The following is a 19,894-nucleotide window of genomic DNA, read 5'->3' as shown; positions in this document are numbered from 1 at the left end:
AGAAATGTGAAATGACATTTACCAGAACTTAATGTCCTTTCAAAGCATTCTACCTACAATAATTGTATTTCTTAATGAGTGCAGAAAATCCATATTTTCCAAGAATTGCCAAGAATTTTTTTTGCTTTCAAGCAAGAATGACAATGATTTTCCTACAAGTTTGACCTAGAAATCCTACAATCAGAAATTTAGTGTCTCTATGGATGGATGTTCCTCTTGCAGATAATTGTGGCTGTTATCCTAGCCATGCCTGACCTGCAGAGACACTTATAGCCATAATTACAGTTGAAGCTACAGATGGAAGCAAATACATTTTATTGGCTCCTAAAGACAATGCAGTCATAACCTAGTATTGAAAGTATTTCAGTCTACCTTTGTGAAACAAGGCAAAATAAATATTTCTCTTATTCTAAAAAGGCCTCTTCCTGCAACTCTAGTCAAACTCATTCTGAAAGAAGAACAAAACTTGGTGTGACCTTCGCTGCTGAGAACAGAAGGACGACACTGGTTTCCAAACACCTTTGAAAATGAACACAGTATGTGTGCTCCCGCTGTTGATATGTTTCTCAGCCTAAGATTAATTGTTTTGTCTAGTTGGCAGTGACCTTGGCGTGTGAAATAAAATATGTGGAAATGCACCAACGGAATTTCAAAATAGGCTTCCCTGAAGTAGTTGTTTTGTTTTGTTTTGTTTGTTTTGTTTTGCTGTCAGCGCTGGCTTCTGAGACCCACATCAAATAGGGCAAGCATGAGTTGGCTTTTAACATACTATTTGCTTATCGTATTCTTGTTACTAGATGGATATATTTACTAAGGATTTTGGTAGTTCCAAATTGGAGCAATTTTTTAATAGGATAGGAATACATTCTTTTTTCCTATTTTATTCCTCTAATCCTTAACACACTGCAAGTTTTCTGGGTAGATTGTTTAGTTAGTTAAGATATCACAGCAAACAACAACAACAACCTGTAATACACTGGGATATAGCACATAGATGTTCTAAACTATAAAAAGCCTTACTGTACATTCTGTTTTCCCCAGACATACTCTTAATACTCAAATTATCACTGCTCTAAATCCATATTATCCTTAAACATAAAATTAGACCTCATATTATCCATTTCCTTGTTATTTTTTAATGGTTGAAGCACAACTTCTTTCTTTTTCAACATTCAGTTAATTTATCTGAGCAATTAATACCAAATAATGAAAACATTCTCACCTATAGAGAAAACTAGTTCACTGAAAAGTTGGCTTATGCTGATAGATGATTCCTGGATGACAGCTTTCACCACAGGGAAGTAGCTTTACTGAAGGGTTCATTACTAAATATATCTGGTACAAATACTGTAGTTCCTCATCTAGTTTCATTTTAGTATATGTGCATCATATTTTTTCATTATATTGGGAAGTTATCTATAATAGACTGTGAGAATAATTTTGAAGCCGCAACCAAGCTGATGGTCATAGAAGAGAAATTTGATTCCATATCAGGAATGTAATTTCAGAAAGCATCTTGAACTTGCAAGATCCTGTCACAGCACTATAATCTTATAATGAAAATAACTTTGCTTTTCTGATCTGGACTACCTTAAAGGGCTGACTATAACCTACCTTCCTTTTCTCCCTTCCTTCCCTCATCTGAAGAGGACTATTTAAAATTCCACTTATTTGCCATGAATGAATGAACGCGCAAACATTCATAAACATTCCCGTACCATTAATGGACTTCATAATTTACACAACCAAAGTCTAATTGCAGCAGGAATTTAACCATTATATATTACCAATAGCAATCAATGTCTTTCCTATTTTTCCTTAATTGATACTCATTGTGTTGTATTATTTTATTCCATTGCGTTGTGTTATTTTATTCCTTTGATCTGAAAGTTAAATAAAGTGCCATGTAAATTCCATCAAGGTCCTGGAATCATATTTTCATGATTTGTAGCCCCACCCCACCCTCCAGTTTTACATTTTGTTCCTGCTGAGGTGTCTGTGTAACCTTGAGCTTGTTATTGCCATATGTGACTGGCATTCCTAATATGTGTATGAGACAACTGACCTAATAAGGTCTTTATCCAAAGTCTTAATGACAACAAATTAAGAGTCACATTGGAGCAGATCCCCTTTTTTGGATGCTGACATACCTAGACACCCTTAATTTGCAATTGCAAATTAATTGCAAATTACTCCTAGCAAATCTGCTGATTGAAACTGCACAGCAACAATGCTAACTTTTAAAGATATGAATGTGCATCAATATGCTTAAGGGTTTTTTGGTAAGCATTTTGAAACTAATATTTAATAATTGTTTTTTTATCAGCTTGTTGTTTTTTAATCTTGTCGTATGCTGCTCAAAGTCACCATTTGCAAGATAGATGGATAGATATAAATATGCATCAATATGCTTTTGGGTTTTTTGGCAAGGATTTTGAAACTAATGTTTAATAATAATTGTTTTTATCTGCTTGCTGTTTTTTAATCTTGTCGTATGCTGCTCGTAGTCACCTTTTTGCAAGATAGATGGCTATATAGCTCTGATAAATATATAAATAAAAATTCTCAATATCTTTAATAGCTAGGGACAGATGTCTCTTCTCAGCACTTTTACGATATAATCCACTATCAGTAGCAAGAAGAAGGCAGGTGTGATACATGTACAGGTAGTCCTTCAAATCTACAAGATGAACAGAAATATTTTTTATTCCAGTGTACGTATGAATGATCCAAACTGGCTTGAAAGCTTCATTTATGTCTTGCTACCATCTCTGAGCAAATTGCGTAGGTAGGGCTTTTTCAAAACTTTGGAAACCCAAAACTGTTCAGGAACATTATCTTCCTATATCACGATTTCCTTTCACTGTACCTGTGGATTTATTTTTTGTTCAGAGATGTCAATTGCCCAATTATTGGGATTGTTTATGTAATCAGCAGCATCCATGGAAAGATATTTAAAAAAAAATCAAGGTGGTAGCTACCACTGTTCAAAGCCTTGTCCTCTTTGATGTGCATGACATTAATTATCAAAAGGATAAAGCTTTAATTGTGTAGTCATAGCCACCAAGTTAACTTTTTTGGTGCTTCTCCCATGGATGCACCTGTCTGAAATAAGCTTTTCTATTACCTTTTAACTGATTGTTTTTGCTACCTTGGATGCATCGCTCCATCTGATAAACCTCAAATATTAACCACTGCACTGAAATTAGAGACAGGAAAAAAAGCACAGTGGCCCCAATTTTTATGAACATCATAAAGGTAAGTGTTGTGGGTCCCAGTTCAAAATGCTGCCCCATGTACTAACTTTAAAAAAATCAAAGTTGTAGGCAAGTTATTTCATGTCACATTTAATTAAGACATATCTGAAGGAGTGGGGAGATATTCTTTGTTTAAAACTCCTGTAAATCATAGCTCGCTATTTTTTTCTGAATGAAAATAAAGTTCTATTTTTACCTTCAGTTGGTTCTTGTCCTGTTTCTTGCATGTACATCCTGTCCCACCTCATGCATAGAAACTCCCAGCAAGACCAGAAATCAAACATATCTAAGGCATCTTTGCCAGGGTATGTGCACACAAGGTTCTTCTCTTTGTCTCCCTGCTAGACTTCAAGGGACAATCAGATGAGGTGGTCCTGATAGCCCCTGTGGTCTATGACCCCCAAATGTGATCCCATTGTTCCTTCTCTAGCATCACTATGCATCCACTTACCCTCTGGGTAAGTTATTTCATGGGAAGCAATACATTGTATAATTTCCTTGTGAGGAGAGAGAAATAATGCAAGTGCAAAACATTTTGTGCACAATTCAGTGTTTCAAATGATCAGATGGATTTATATATTTTTTATTTCAGGTTAAAAAAAACCCCTTATTGGTTAAAATATAATTCCAAATATTATTTCAGCTTCACAGATTCTCTTGTGTAATCTTTTTGATATGGCCATTGTCTCCAGCAGACAAAAACCAATAGCAATAGCACCTAGACTTCTATACGGCTTATAGCACTCTCTAAGTCAGTGGTTCTCAACCTGTGGGTCGGGACCCCATCTGGGGTCGAACGACCATTTCACGGGGATCGCCAAACAACACAGTCCACCATTTTTTCCCCCTTTTCCTTAGCTGTGCTACTCTCTTTTATTCTATTGGCTTTTGAAAGCCAATAGAATAGACTCTCTTGAATAGAGTCTAATTCTATTGGCTTTCAAAAGCCAATAGAAATTGTCCAGGCTGTCTCTGCCCTGCTGAGGCTGCCAAAAGTCCCATTCTACAAACGGTGCTGCACCAGTTGAGTAGTCCTCGACTTACGACCGGTTGAGTAATCCTCGACTTACGACCGGTTGGGGGTTGCGGCATTAAAAAGGTTGAGAACCACTGCTCTAAGTGCTTTACAATATCAGGACATTGCCCCCAACAATCTTGGTCCTCATTTTACCGACCTCGGAAGGATGGAAGGCTAAGTCAACCTTGAGCCTGGCAATGAGCAGAGTTAGCCTGCAATACTGCATTCTAACCACTACACCACTACAGCTCACAAAGGAAGAGAGGAAATGGATGTTGACATCAAGCAGAAGGAAAGGTTCTCCTGGGTTTCTTAGAATATACTACCAATGCAGATGGTAAATATGGGAGCAGCATATTGGTTCAGTGGGATTCCAAAAACAAAATACAATGGCTGCATTCTGGGGAGGATTGTCTTAGGTACTGGAAATAAGTATTTTACCTTATTAAACTGAATGAAATGTGAAGAAAAATAGAGAATGTTTTGGCCTGGTAGAAAGCAATGCTCACATCTTTTCCAACATTTAGTTTGACTGAATACTAATCTGTCAGTTCAATATTAAGTCAGAGTCATTTATAAAGGAGGAATGTGCAATGAATTTTAAGATAAATATTTAGCAATCCAAGCCAAGCATGGAAAATCCACACATAACTTTCCAAAATCTTTGGTGTAGCTCCAAGAACTTCCCCACCCATTTCTATTAAATTAATTTAGTATAATAAGATGATGAAATTAATTGTATATAATCATATTAACTGTCAGCAATAATTTAAGATTAATTAAAATTTAATTTCCTCAAATTCTATTGTCCTCCCTCACCCAATTTCACCCAGGCACCCCCAGGACATATGTGGCTAATCAGAAGTTAAACCCCATCCTGAGCTTCACAAAAGTATTCTGTTTTTCAGCGTATTTACTCATCCTTTCTGCTTTGGTAAGAGTTAACCTTAGTGTACCCACAATCAAGTGATGGGTATGCTAATTCAGAATGGTTGTATTTTTTCTGACTTGCCAGACCAAACTTTGTTTCTCCTTGAGAAAAGATAATTGTCATGAGCTGGAGTGGAGAAGTGCAATAGATCTCTTTAAATATCTGAAACAGATGAAGGTCAAGACCTGACTTCTATTCTTTAAGCATGTAGGATATAAGCTAATCCAGTGATGGTGAACCTTTTAGAGACCGAATGCCCAAAAATTGGCCCCGCTCCTGCTCCATCCCCTGCCCTGCCCCTGCTCCGCCCCCACCCCGTCCCCTGCCCTGCCTGCAGGGCCACTCACCACCTCCAGGGCCCACTGCAGATCACCCAGGCAGCCCAGCACTGCCAATGGCGGCCACGCCCTCTGCCTGCACCCCGCAACATCAACTGTGCATGATGGGGTGTGAGGCAGAGTCTTGTCCACGCTGCCTGGCTGCCATGTCCTTGGCTGCTCTGCTCCGTGTGGGCCACAGCTGGGGGGGGGCGATTTTCCTCCAGGGGTGCTGCTGGTGAGGGGGTCACGGGGGGACGCGAGACTGGGGCAACAGCACGTGTGCCCACAGAGAGGGCTCTGAGTGCCGCCTCTGGCACACGTGCCATAGGTTTGCCACCACTGAGCTAATGGATAGGCTAATGGGTTTAAGGTACAGGAAGACAACCTCCAAATAGATATGGGGAGGGGGGAACTATTAATAAGAGTAATTCAAGAAGCAAATTGCCTAGAGAAATGGTGAACACTATTTGTAGATGTGTTCAGGATAAAGGTGAACATTCATTTGCTGAGGTAGCTTTGATCTGGATGCCTGGAAGATGGAGATGGTAAAATACTCTTCCAGTTCCATGGTTCCCCATTTGTCTAACTATAAAATAGCAGTCTTAGCAGCTGCCCTTTATGTGCAGGTGATATTAACATTCTGAGGTCAAACCTCCCTTCTGTTGCTTTTCGGTGATTATGATCTTTGAAAGATACTGCTTAGATTCTTTGGCATCCTGTCATTACAGCCATCTGGAAGAGGTTTTCTGTCCTATGTTTTTATTTTTACCCTTTTGTCTTTGTTTTCTTTTGTGTCTTGAAAGGGGCTCATTTTCCTCTGTTCGGTCAGCAACAACAATAACACGAAACTGAAAAGTTAAATGAAGGCTACATGTGTGTAATAGATGATAGATGAGCTTTCAACTACCAGGAAATCATCTTTCAAATGCATGAAAGGGGGAAAAGAATAGTCAAGATATATTCTCACAAGAGAGAATTGCTCACAATCATGCACAAGGCTTTCCCATTTAAAAAAAAAAAATTAATCTCCATCCAACCCCAAGCAATCAGCCCCCTTGTTTGTGATTCTCCAATAATTAAAGTGGCACTTTTTCATATTTACATTTGTTTATAGTGACACAGATCAAAAAGGCACGTTAACATATTGAACCATTCTTTGGAATTGGAGGCTATTTCCAGATCTACTCTAAAAGCTTGATATTTAAAATTATAAAGCTCATTATAAGTATTTTTCAACAAAATGTCAGCTGGATGCAACAGGTTCCTTATGGGCTTTTTAAAGTTGTTCTGGAAACTTTTGTGAGCACATCAGTAAAACAGTGGCTGTCAAATTCCGGTTAATTAAGAGATGCAGTAGATAATTACCTGAAACATCACTACATTCTCTACCAATCAATTGGCCAGGCCAGGCCAAAGCCCTCCCCCCCATTTCCTTGTGTTAGCTGATTTGCACTAGTGGATCAGAATAGATGCATTTGTGCATGTCAGTGATAGAACAAGAAGTTTTGCATGTATGAGGACAATAAATAGGATCTGAATGCAGTTACTGATTGTAAAGCTGTCCGTACTGTGCTAAGTGGAACTGGGATTTTCCACGCAATCAACATACAAGAAAAATGCAAAATAAAAATATGGGGATTAAGATATATATTAAACAGGGATTTCTTTGGCCTGTAATCCAGTAATCTCTAGCCACAAATTCTAGTGAACATTCCTGAACAACAACATTGTTATGATATATGAAGTTAGTATACTTAGTTGGTATTACTAATGCTAGTAGTAATATCAAAACTGTAGAAGATAATCTTTTTTTATGTTCTCAACTGAGATCCTGCAAAATTTTGGACATACGAATCTTCCTTTCTTCCTTCCATCCATATTGCATAAAATCAAGTAATGGCCCCTCCTTCCTGTAAAATAACTGATCTTAATGTCAAACCATAAACTCTTCTACAGTATGTAGATCCAAATTACCACATTTCGACTTACTCTGATGTGAGACTCCAATCGTTCTATCTGTCCCAACATCCACAATTTTTCTGAAGCTCTACAGCTTCTTTCTATAAGGAAGTCCCCCAAATGAGAAAGAGCATACAAATCTGCTTTTTTTTTTTTTTTCTTCATTCATATACGAACTTCTCAGTTCTTCTTTAGGGGAAGCATAAACTGAGAAAGCTTATTTCATCATCCATTTGAGCTTTTAACCTGACAAAAGAGAGCAAAGCAAACATTTACACACACTAGTGAGGCCAAGACACAAATAACTGAAATTTGCCTCAAGAGTTTACAGATTAAAATAACGCAAATCCTATTGTCCTACTTTAAACCTGATGCAAAACATATGCTCCTGCTTTGGTTTTCATCTTTTCTGTTTTCTTACCTAAATCTGTAATGAGAAGGCAGATATGACCGGATATAAATAAATATAAAATTCTTGCTGGAAGTAGAGAATCCCAGTTGAATATTCAGAAAGAAAGCCAACAGACTGAAAGTTCAGGCAAATAAGGAGATTTGTTCTTTTACATTCTCTTTTAACCTGTCTTTGTGATTGCCCTTGTACTTTAAGAAATGTAAGTTATTGATTGTACTAGAAAGCCCAAAGGAAAAAGGGGGGGGAGGGAGAGAGGAGAGATTGAGAGAGACAGAAGAACGTGTATTGTTGGGAAGAGAACAGTGTATAAGTAAAGGGGTTTTTTTTGTTGTTGTTTATGAGATTCAAATCCTGCCTAAGCTAAGAAAGAGACTTCAGTCATTTGATTGTCCCAGGGAAGGAAAGAGATATCAAATGTCCACTTGTTCCATATAAAGAAACTGAGCCAGCTGAATCTTAGGTTGACACTAGAAAGGAGTCTGACAGCCTCAGACCCCTTCTGAGGTTACAAGCTACTTCCAAGGAGGCCTGGGGAGAGAAGCAAGCGCACATACTGGAAAACGGTAGGAGGCCTGCAGAGATTTCTTTACATCATTTTCTGCTTGCCCAATAGCAGAACCAGTGCTGACAGTCTTGTATTATGACTTGTTGATTGTGGATTCTCCTAAATAACTTATTTTTGCACAAATTTAAACAAACTTCTCTCAAGACATATGTAAAATGCATATATTTGTAATAATTCTTGAGTTTTTAATTTATATTGAGTTCTTAACAGAAGCATCTCTGGTAAGGTGACCAACTGTCCTCCTTTAGGGAGGACAGTCCTCCTTTTGTGAGTTCTGTCCTCCCTCAAAAAGTGTCCTCCTACATGTCCTCCTTATCGATATTTGAAGACTAATCTGCAGGGCTTTTTTTTTCTCATAGAATGGCGTTTCAGCACCTTTTTTTGATGGTTTTTTTTTCAACTTTTGCATGAGCTGTGCTACTCCCCCTATTGGCTTTCGAAAGCCAATAGGAATTGCTGCTGAGCACGCCAAAACACCTGGCTGGCAAACTTTGCACATGTAAGTTGTCTGCAGCGAAGGCAAATTGGCAGGAACTTTGCACCCCTCCCTGCTACCCAACTACACCATCTCCTAGTTAGTCCCGAAGATACCTGGAGGAGACTGGAGCGGCGACGCCACGGTAACTTTCTCTTGATCTTTGGCCCTGCTAGGGCAATAATGGCTGTGGGCACAAGAGGCAGGGGCAGTGGGGCTGCTGTGGGTGGGGGTGTGAGGGGCGGTGGTGACCGGCTGCCCCCTGTGGTGTGGGAGCTGCGGGGCCTGCTCTACACGGGGCTGTGTAGGGTGGGTGGTGGTGCTGGCGGGGTGGCTGCAAGCAGGGTGTGTTGATGGCGGGCTGCCCCCCAGGGCCGGAGCTGGTGCAGCTGGTGCTTTGGGAGCCGCAGGGCCCACTCTACACGGTGGGGCAGCACAGCTGGCGGGGCGGCTGCAGGCAGGGGCGCGGCATGTAAGCATAATTACAATATAAAATGTTATTGTTACAAATGTTTTTTTATTATGCATTTATCATATTATAGTGTATTCTGTATTATTGCAATGAATAAAATGTTTCTTTTATTTACGATATTTTTTTCTTCAATTTGTGTCCTCCTTTTCATTGTAAAAAAGTTGGTCACCTTAATCTCTGGGCAAATTCATTCAAGATGATGATGATAACTTTCTGGCTCAAAGTGCATTTTTTTTCCCAGTTGGTTTGACCCCTCTAGTTCTAACACATATAGTAACTTTAGCTCACCCTGGAAACAGGCTGCAGAGCACAAGCTGGCTTCATACGAGCTGTCTCCACTGAATACCATAATCAAATTAAAGAACTAATTTTTCAAGAAACTTATTAATAAGTTTCCCTAACATGATAGAATTTGGATAAACAGAAGTATATGGCAACCAGCTAGTTATCTGGAAATCTAACTTTCTCTAAGCTGAGAATCACGTTCTTTAAAGATAGATTTAACATTCTTCAATCTGCACTTCTTCAAGGAGGTATAATAAAATCCTTGTAACTGAGTACATTTACTCTTTTAAGATTATCCTTAGAGAAGGTTGAAATCATCTGTCATGTACTATTGCATTTTATTCTTTTTTTAGTTTTTCTTTCTTATTAGTTTATAGTATAAGTACAAAAATACAAAAGCAAATAGGAAAAATAGAGGAGGGAAAAGGGAAGGGAAAAATGAAGAAAAGAAGGGAAAAAGAAAGAAACAGTGTTGCTTACGAGTCCCTTTGGTGCAGTAAAATAAGATAGTAATATCAAACCTAATTTTTTTTTACTTTAAATAGTAGTATAAAACAAATCTATGTAATCGATAAAACCCAAAATCAAAGTTTCATTTTTTTTCCACCTCAAGCACAAAGTCCAGAAGTGGTTTCCAGGTAGTACTTATATATTTTTTTCTTTTATCAAAACAGTCAATTTAGCCATCTCTTGTTAACTCCATCAACTTTTGCAGCCATTCGTACATTGTAGAAATCAGTGTCCTTCCATTTTTGTGCATAAAGTAATCTTGCTGCCATCAACATATGTAACATCAAAGTTCCAAATTTTTTCATTAAACCCAAAAGAAAAGTTTCTGGTTTTATTTTAATATTCACTTTAAGAATCTTCTGTATTAAGATATGAATCCTACTTCAATATTTCTTTGCTTTATCACATGTCCACCACAAATGATAAAAAGTCCCTTCTTTACATTTGCATTTCCAACATTCATTTGAAGTGCCTTTATACGTTCTTGATAACCTACCTAGAGCAACAATACATCATCTTATATAAATTTTATTTTAAATTAATGTAAAATTTAGTGTAAATTTTGAACCTTTCGTCCACATATTCTCCCATTGTTCAAGCTTTATACTATATCCAAAGTTCATTGCCCACTGAATCATACAATGTTTTACAAATTCACTTTCCAAATTCAAATTCAATAACTTTTTATAGATCTTAGCAATAATATGTTCATCACTACCACACAGTAGGATTTCCAATTTATTTTTAACCAAGTCAAACCCGTAACTCTTTTTGTCTAATTTAAATCTTTCTTTCAATTGTAAATACGTAAACCAATGGCAAACTTGTCCTTAGGGTTGAGGATAGGATCACCAAGATTAAATGATATTATTTTACCATAGGTCCACCAGTCTGGCTTTGTCACCATTTCTTTTCTGAAAAAAAAGCTTCCTGGGGGAATACCCAAAGAGGCATCTTCATAGACTCTTAGAATGGCATGTCTAACAAAGTGGTTGTTAAAATCAACATTTACTTTAATCTTATTATACCATAAATAACCATGCCATCCAAATCTTAATTCATGACCCTCTAAATCAAGTAGCCCCTTTTTCTGGAGGTTCACCCACTCTTTTAGCCAGACTAAATAACAAACATCAAAATACAGTTTCAAATCTGATAAACCCAAACCCCCTCTTTCCTTAGCATCTTGCATACTATTGCATTTTATAAAGACATTAGGTCAATCTACATTGTGCCACTAATAGATAGGTTTTTTGAGAAGCCAAATACATTTTATATGAATCGTCTCCTTTGGGATTTAAAACCATTCATTATATGTAAATAGCTAAATTTTGTGTTGCTGCAATGAAAGTAAGATAGAATGGGTTAAAGACTTAATTACTAGGTTTCAAATATTACTTTTGGTTTGATGCATTTTAATTAATAAATTATTAGGGGATATATATATATATATATATATATATATATATATATATATATATATATATATATATATATAGATATATATATATATATATATATATTTGTTTTCTGAGGTTTTCGCGGGTATTTGTATGTAGGTCTTTGGTTGTTCGGGTTTTCTCCCACGTAAAATTGGAAGTGTCTTGGCGACGTTTCGACGAAGTCCCATTCGTCATCTTCAGGCTGGTGCTTTCAGCTTCGTGCCTCGAGCAGCAATGTGTGGTCTTAGCTGTTTCTTCCTTTTAACTGCCAGTGGGGGTATGAACTGATTGGGTGGGAGCTTGGCTGTGTTCTGATTGGGTGGAGGTGTGTTCTGATTGGTTAGGGGCGTGGCTGTGCTCTGATTGGCTGGGGGGTTGGCTGTGCTCTGATTGGCTGGGGGAGTGTTCTGTTTGGTTGTGCTCAGGTTAGTCTGAGTTGCAGAGGGATTCAAGATTTTGGGCTGCCCTGCCATTCCTTGGCTTCGCGTTCGTGGTCGTGCTTCCTCTTCATGGAGGGTGTCAGTTTGCTTCATGTATGGATTGGGGGGGTTTAAAGTGGCTAATGATGCAGCTGTGGTCTGGCTTCTGGTTTGTGGTCGTGCCTCATAGTCAGTGTGGCTTTGGGTTTGTTTTTTGCGTGGATGTTTGGTGGTGACCTCCTGTGTGGTTTTTGTGAGTGTGGGTCTGGTATCATTTTTTGTGTTAGGGAGTCGTTTGTCAATGAGGGCGGGTTTCCAAATGGCTGGTAGGCGGGAGGTATCATCTCGCTTGTTCATGCTGTGTGGGCGTTTTTCTATCTCGATGGCTTCTCTGATTATTCTGTTATTAAAATGTTCACTTTTGGCAATGGTTCTGGTATTTTTAAAGTCAATTTCATGTCCTGTAGCTTTAAGGTGTTGGACCAGGGAAGATGTTGGTTCCTCTTTTTTGATTGAGTTCTTATGTTCTTCAATGCGTGCACTTATTCTTCTGTTGGTTTGTCCGATGTATGTGGTGGGACAAGTGGTGCATGGGATTTCGTATACTCCTTGATTTTCTAATTCAATTTTATCTTTGGGGTTTCTAAGGATGGTGGATATTTTTCTGTTTGTGCAGAATGCTGTTTTGATGTTGTGTTTATGGAGGATCTTACTGATTCTGTCTGTGATGCCTTTTATGTATGGGAGGATGGCTTTGCCGTTTTCTTGTTCTTTGTCTTGGATTTTAGTGGGGGTTTCTTTTTGGATTAGGTTTGTAATCTTATTTCTATGGAATCCATTGGATGTTAGTACATTGGTGAGAGTGTGTAGTTCGGGCTTTAGGTGTTGTTCGTCAGCTAAGCGTTTTGTTCTGGAGATGAGTGTCTTGGCTACAGAGTTGATCTGTGCTGGGTGGTGGTGTGAGAGAGCGTGCAGATAGCGGTTTGTGTGTGTTTTCTTCTGGTAGATGGTGTGTCCTAGGGAGCCATTGGATTTCTTGTAGACTAAGACATCCAGGAAGGGAAGTTGGTTGTTAGCTTCTGTTTCCATGGTGAACTGTATTTTGGGGTGTAGGCTGTTGAGGTGTGTGAGGAAGTTGTCCAGTTTTTCTTTCCCATGTGGCCAGATTATGAAGGTGTCGTCTACGTATCTGAGCCAGAGTTTGGGTTTGTGATCCGATTTTTCTAGAGCTTGGGTTTCAAAGTGTTCCATGTAGAGGTTGGCAATGACAGGTGAGAGGGGTGATCCCATGGGTGCTCCTTCTGTTTGTTTGTATTTTTGTCCGTTATAGATGAAGTATGTGTTGGATAGGCAGTGGTTGGTCAGATCTAAGATGTGTTTGGGGGGTTATATTTGTTTTGAATAGCTGTCAAGGCTTCTTTGATAGGCACTTGGGTGAAGAGGGATATGACATCGAAGCTCACTAGTAGGTTGCTGGGCTGTAAGTTTTGTTTCTTTATGATCTCTATAAACTGGAATGAGTTTTTTACGTGTGAGGTGATGGATTCTGCATAGGGCTGTAGTTGTTTGGCGAGAAATTTGGCTAGGTTTTGTAGAGGTGAGCCTATGGAGCTGACTATAGGTCTGAGTGGGGTTCCTTCTTTGTGTATCTTGGGGAGACCATAGAGTTTGGGGCATCTGGATGATTTCTCTCTGGGAATGATTCTTTGCTGGATCTCTTCGCTAATGGGGGAGGCTTTTATTTTGGATCTGGTGGTTTTTTCCAGGTAGGTGGTGGGATCTGTATTTAGGGGTTTGTATGTAGAGTCTTGGAGTAGGTTGGTTAATTTGGTTTGGTAGTCAGATGTGTTCATAACCACCGTGGCGTTGCCCTTGTCTGCTGGTAGGATTATTATGCTGGTGTCTTCTTTAAGGTTACGTAGTGCTGTCTGTTCCTCTTTGGGTAAGTTGCTTTTGGGTGGCTTGCTGGTGCAGAGGATGTTGGTGATTTCGAGTCTGATTCTGTTGGCGTCGTTAGGGTTGATTTTAGTCAGGCTGGTTTCAACTCCACATATAATGGTTTCAGTGGGATGTGTTTGGGAGCGACTGCAAAGTTGAATCCTTTGGAAAGGACATTGGTTTCGGCTTTGGTGAGGATCCTATCTGAGATGTTATGCACTGTTTGTTTCATGTGTGGCTGTGAGGGAGGAGGGGTTTGTTTCTGGCGTTCTTGTAGTCTTCGGAGTTTGTTGGTGTGTGTATCGGTCTTGAGGGTGGTCTGTGTTTCGGCTCTCCAGACGGCAAGTTGTTTGGATTTGTCCCAAAGTGCGGGGTGGATCTTGTTGCTGAGTTTGAGGTGGAGTGTGAGGAGATCTTTGTTAATTCGGTCTAGGAGGAATCTTTTTGTGTGAAGTTCATTTCTGATTAGGGCCAATTCTGTTCTTTTCAGGATCCGTTTGGTGGCTGCAGAGTTGGAGTGGAATTTCAGTTGGAAACATGTGGGGATTAGATTTTGATCTCGGCAGTTGCGTAGGAATGCGAGGTCGCATAAAATGGAAGCTCTTTGGACTTCAGTTTTTCATAGGTCCTGATCAGATGGTGGATTTCCTCCACGCAGGAGGTGCAATATATGTTGTCTGAGGTTTTCGCGGGTATTTGTATGTAGGTCTTTGGTTGTTCAGGTTTTCTCCCGCGTAAAATTGGAAGTGTCTTGCGACGTTTCGACGAAGTCCCATTCGTCATCTTCAGGCTGGTGTTTTCAGCTTCGTGCTTCGAGCAGCAATGTGTGGTCTTAGCTGTTTCTTCCTTTTAACTGCCAGTGGGGGTATGAACTGATTGGGTGGGAGCTTGGCTGTGTTCTGATTGGGTGGAGGTGTGTTCTGGATGGTTAGGGGCTTGGCTGTGCTCTGATTGCTGGGGGGTTGGCTGTGCTCTGATTGGCTGGGGGGTTGGCTGTGTCTGATTGGCTGGGGAGTGTTCTGTACAAACCACCCCACTGAAACCATTATATGTGGAGTTGAAACCAGCCTGACTAACATCAACCCCGACGACGCCAACAGAATCAGACTCGAATCACCAACATCCTCTGCACCAGCAAGCCACCCAAAAGCAACTTACCCAAAGAGGAACAGACAGCACTACGTACCTTAAAGAAGACACCAGCATAATAATCCTACCAGCAGACAAGGGCAACGCCACGGTGGTTATGAACACATCTGACTACCAAACCAAATTAACCAACCTACTCCAAGACTCCACATACAAACCCCTAAATACAGATCCCACCACCTACCTGGAAAAAACCACCAGATCCCAAATAAAAGCCTCCCCCATTAGCGAAGAGATCCAGCAAAGAATCATTCCCAGAGAGAAATCATCCAGATGCCCCAAACTCTATGGTCTCCCCAAGATACACAAAGAAGGAACCCCACTCAGACCTATAGTCAGCTCCATAGGCTCACCTCTACAAAACCTAGCCAAATTTCTCGCCAAACAACTACAGCCCTATGCAGAATCCATCACCTCACACGTAAAAAACTCATTCCAGTTTATAGAGATCATAAAGAAACAAACTTACAGCCCAGCGACCTACTAGTGAGCTTCGATGTCATATCCCTCTTCACACAAGTGCCTATCAAAGAAGCCTTGACAGCTATCAAAACAAATATAACCCCCCAAACACATCTTAGATCTGACCAACCACTGCCTATCCAACACATACTTCATCTATAATGGACAAAAATACAAACAAACAGAAGGAGCACCCATGGGATCACCCCTCTCACCTGTCATTGCCAACCTCTACATGGAACACTTTGAAACCCAAGCTCTAGAAAAATCGGATCACAAACCCAAACTCTGGCTCAGATACGTAGACGACACCTTCATAATCTGGCCACATGGGAAAGAAAAACTGGACAACTTCCTCACACACCTCAACAGCCTACACCCCAAAATACAGTTCACCATGGAAACAGAAACTAACAACCAACTTCCCTTCCTGGATGTCTTAGTCTACAAAAATCCAATGGCTCCCTAGGACACACCATCTACCAGAAGAAAACACACACAAACCGCTATCTGCACGCTCTCTCACACCACCACCCAGCACAGATCAACTCTGTAGTCAAGACACTCATCTCCAGAACAAAACGCTTAGCTGACGAACAACACCTAAAAACCGAACTACACACTCTCACCAATGTACTAACATCCAATGGATTCCATAGAAATAAGATTACAAACCTAATCCAAAAAGAAACCCCCACTAAAATCCAAGACAAAGAACAAGAAAACGGCAAAGCCATCCTCCCATACATAAAAGGCATCACAGACAGAATCAGTAAGATCCTCCATAAACACAACATCAAAACAGCATTCTGCACAAACAGAAAAATATCCACCATCCTTAGAAACCCCAAAGATAAAATTGAATTAGAAAATCAAGGAGTATACGAAATCCCATGCACCACTTGTCCCACCACATACATCGGACAAACCAACAGAAGAATAAGTGCACGCATTGAAGAACATAAGAACTCAGTCAAAAAAGAGGAACCAACATCTTCCCTGGTCCAACACCTTAAAGCCACAGGACATGAAATTGACTTTAAAAATACCAGAACCATTGCCAAAAGTGAACATTTTAATAACAGAATAATCAGAGAAGCCATCGAGATAGAAAAACGCCCACACAGCATGAACAAGCGAGATGATACCTCCCGCCTACCAGCCATTTGGAAACCCGCCCTCATTGACAAACGACTCCCTAACACAAAAAATGATACCAGACCCACACTCACAAAACCACACAGGAGGTCACCACCAACATCCACGCAAAAAACAAACCCAAAGCCACACTGACTATGAGGCACGACCACAAACCAGAAGCCAGACCACAGCTGCATCATTAGCCACTTTAAACCCCCCCAATCCATACATGAAGCAAACTGACACCCTCCATGAAGAGGAAGCACGACCACGAACGCGAAGCCAAGGAATGGCAGGGCAGCCCAAAATCTTGAATCCCTCTGCAACTCAGACTAACCTGAGCACAACCAAACAGAACACTCCCCCAGCCAATCAGAGCACAGCCAACCCCCCAGCCAATCAGAGCACAGCCAACCCCCCAGCCAATCAGAGCACAGCCAAGCCCCTAACCAATCAGAACACACCTCCACCCAATCAGAACACAGCCAAGCTCCCACCCAATCAGTTCATACCCCCACTGGCAGTTAAAAGGAAGAAACAGCTAAGACCACACATTGCTGCTCGAAGCACGAAGCTGAAAGCACCAGCCTGAAGATGACGAATGGGACTTCGTCGAAACGTCGCCAAGACACTTCCAATTTTACGTGGGAGAAAACCCGAACAACCAAAGACCTACATACAAAGACCCGCGAAAACCTCAGAAAACATATATATATATATATATTATTTTTACCTATCAATGTTTTAGATTTATTTACCCAGGTAACAACTATATTAACATAGTAATAGAGGGGTGAATGTTGTATTATATGATTTATTTTGCTAGTTCTTAGTATATTATTGTATTTATTGGCTTCACTCTGTTTTTGTTCATTTAAATTTTGCTGGCCGTTGACTGAGTAAATAATGATTGAATTATAATTTATGGTGAAAAACAATGTTACATTGAATGGCATACATAAAAGGTATACACAGTTATATTATCTCCCCTGCCATAAATTATGGGTACTTCCCACATGGACAATAGGTTAGGAATTACAGCATTATTTTATTGGCATAATTATTAAATAATTACGGCATTATCTTTCATTGACTAGATTACACTTCATGAGCCATATAGAAGGTAATTGGCAGGCACAGGAAAAAAATCTAAATAGTGGGATCAAACAGCAGCAAAAACAAAATACATGTGTGGCCTGTATCAATTAGTAATACCAGTCATAAGTACTAACACAATAGAGTTAATCCCAGCTTTACTAATTCTGGCTGGTGTACTTCCTCTCTTGAGTTTTTTAAGAGACTGGACAGCCTGCACACTGAAGAGAATTAGACTAGATGATCTCTGAGGTACAGTACCTTCCAAATCCATAATTCTACGATTCTGAACCCAGTTGCATTGTGAATCCCAGCATTTTAATTATGTTGCCTAGAATAAATAGTGTGGGAATAGGTGAGTGGCACTGCAGTTGTAGGCAATTCAATAATTAATTAAAAAGATTTGTGCGGTTATACCCATCTTAGAGTACAACTCTGGGCAAGTTACAACAACAATAAAACTACAAAAAATATAAAAACCCAGTCTATTTGTTTTGCTCAAACACCAAATACGTTTCTATGCCCTGTATGTCAATGTCTTTGTGAAATGAACAATATTTATCCTTCACGTTTCAAGCCTCATGTCATACCTCTGCTTATGGCTGGCTGTGCAACAAGTAATTTTTTTCACAAAAAAAATTCAGTGGGCTTCTGTACTCTGCATGCCAGAAATACTAATTCCTTTGGAAACCAATTAAATACAAGAGTCATGTGTACTTTATTCTGAAGTGAAGACTGTAAAATTAAACAGAGTTCTGTTGGCGGGATACCATCCTGGGCACCGAATGGGGAGATAACACACGACTCTTGTGTTGTTCCCTTGGAAAAATACCACAGGAAGGAAGACAAGGAGAGCTTAGTTTCTGCAGCTGAGTTATAATGTGCCCAAAGGAGCAAGATAGAGGCCTAGAGTTAATTATGAAAAACAGTGTTTTCATAGGAATGCATTTTCAGACACCCAAATTACCATGTACATTTAACCAAGGCAAATACCTGTGTTGGGAAAGGGATTGAAGAACACAAGGGCTGTTGTATAGAATCAAGCCAACAATTCTTTGGAACAGGCAACCATTTTCCACTGAAAGTAGCAGGAACACGGGAAGAATGTGGGAGAGGCAGGCAGGGATGGGTCCCATGCCACTTGCTGGGAATGTTGAAGCAACCATGGATGGGGGCAATCATTTTCTCTTAGACACTTTTGGGGAACATCTATTCCCCCCCCCTCTTTTTGACACCCTCCTTTCTTTTCTGCTCCCATCAAAGAGGCTCACAGAGAAATGCTAGATTCCTTTGTCCTATGGTCTGAATTGCAAGATGTGCAAAACTCAGTATAACATTTAGATTAAAAGCTGGTGGCTTTCCTTGTTTTGGGGTATCATTTGAAGCAGGGGCCACAGGTGTTTGTCCCCCAGCCCCTCAGCTCTGGGAACTACAAAAAAATAGATGTTCACAGAATAATATCACAGAAGTGGCTAGGATGGTTTATTTTATTTTGTTTTTATATGATTTGAATTTTTATTTATTGTCATGTAACTGGATATACAAGTATCTCATGCTACAGAGGGACAAGCCCAAGAGCTTCATAGCTCGTTGGTGCTTCTTTTGAATTTTTAAGGTTCAATCACACTAATAAAAACGTCCAGAATAATCAAGGCTGAAACATTAAGTTATGTTAACACCACTTCTTAAGTGGTATTCTTGTTACAAACCTATGTCTGAATCTCCTTTTTGATATAAGGCCAAAATGTAGAGACTGTTCCTGATCATTAATTTTCATTGTATTCCTTTACATTATGGTTTCCCACCCTAAAATGCAATGATATGAACTCTACATGTCTGTCTGACATATTAAATAGACATATTACTCTCATTCTTTATATGTTCCATATTTTCCCCAGTTAAGAATTTGGCACTTCTGGCACAAAACTATCAGGAACTAGAAGGATCAATTATATTCAGTTAATGTGAATTTTCTCTGGGCATGTAAAATGCACAAATGCAATTTATTTAAACTTGTTAAAAGTCCATACGGCTCACTACACATC

The 19,894-nt window shown here is 39.7% G+C and overlaps 1 protein-coding gene across 2 annotated transcripts in view; it reads right to left on the bottom strand.

Moving 5' to 3' along the window:
* CHST11 (carbohydrate sulfotransferase 11) overlaps window positions 1-19,894 on the bottom strand; it is a 187,265-nt gene that overhangs the window by 2,163 nt on the left and 165,208 nt on the right. The window lies entirely within an intron of this gene.

The sequence above is a fragment of the Crotalus tigris genome, unplaced genomic scaffold (assembly GCF_016545835.1).
Source record: "Crotalus tigris isolate CLP2741 ecotype Arizona unplaced genomic scaffold, ASM1654583v1 scf7180000017694.5664430, whole genome shotgun sequence".
NCBI lineage: Eukaryota > Metazoa > Chordata > Lepidosauria > Squamata > Viperidae > Crotalus > Crotalus tigris.
The sequence above is the reverse complement of the archived record's forward strand: the minus strand, read 5'-3'. Positions and strand labels throughout refer to the sequence as shown.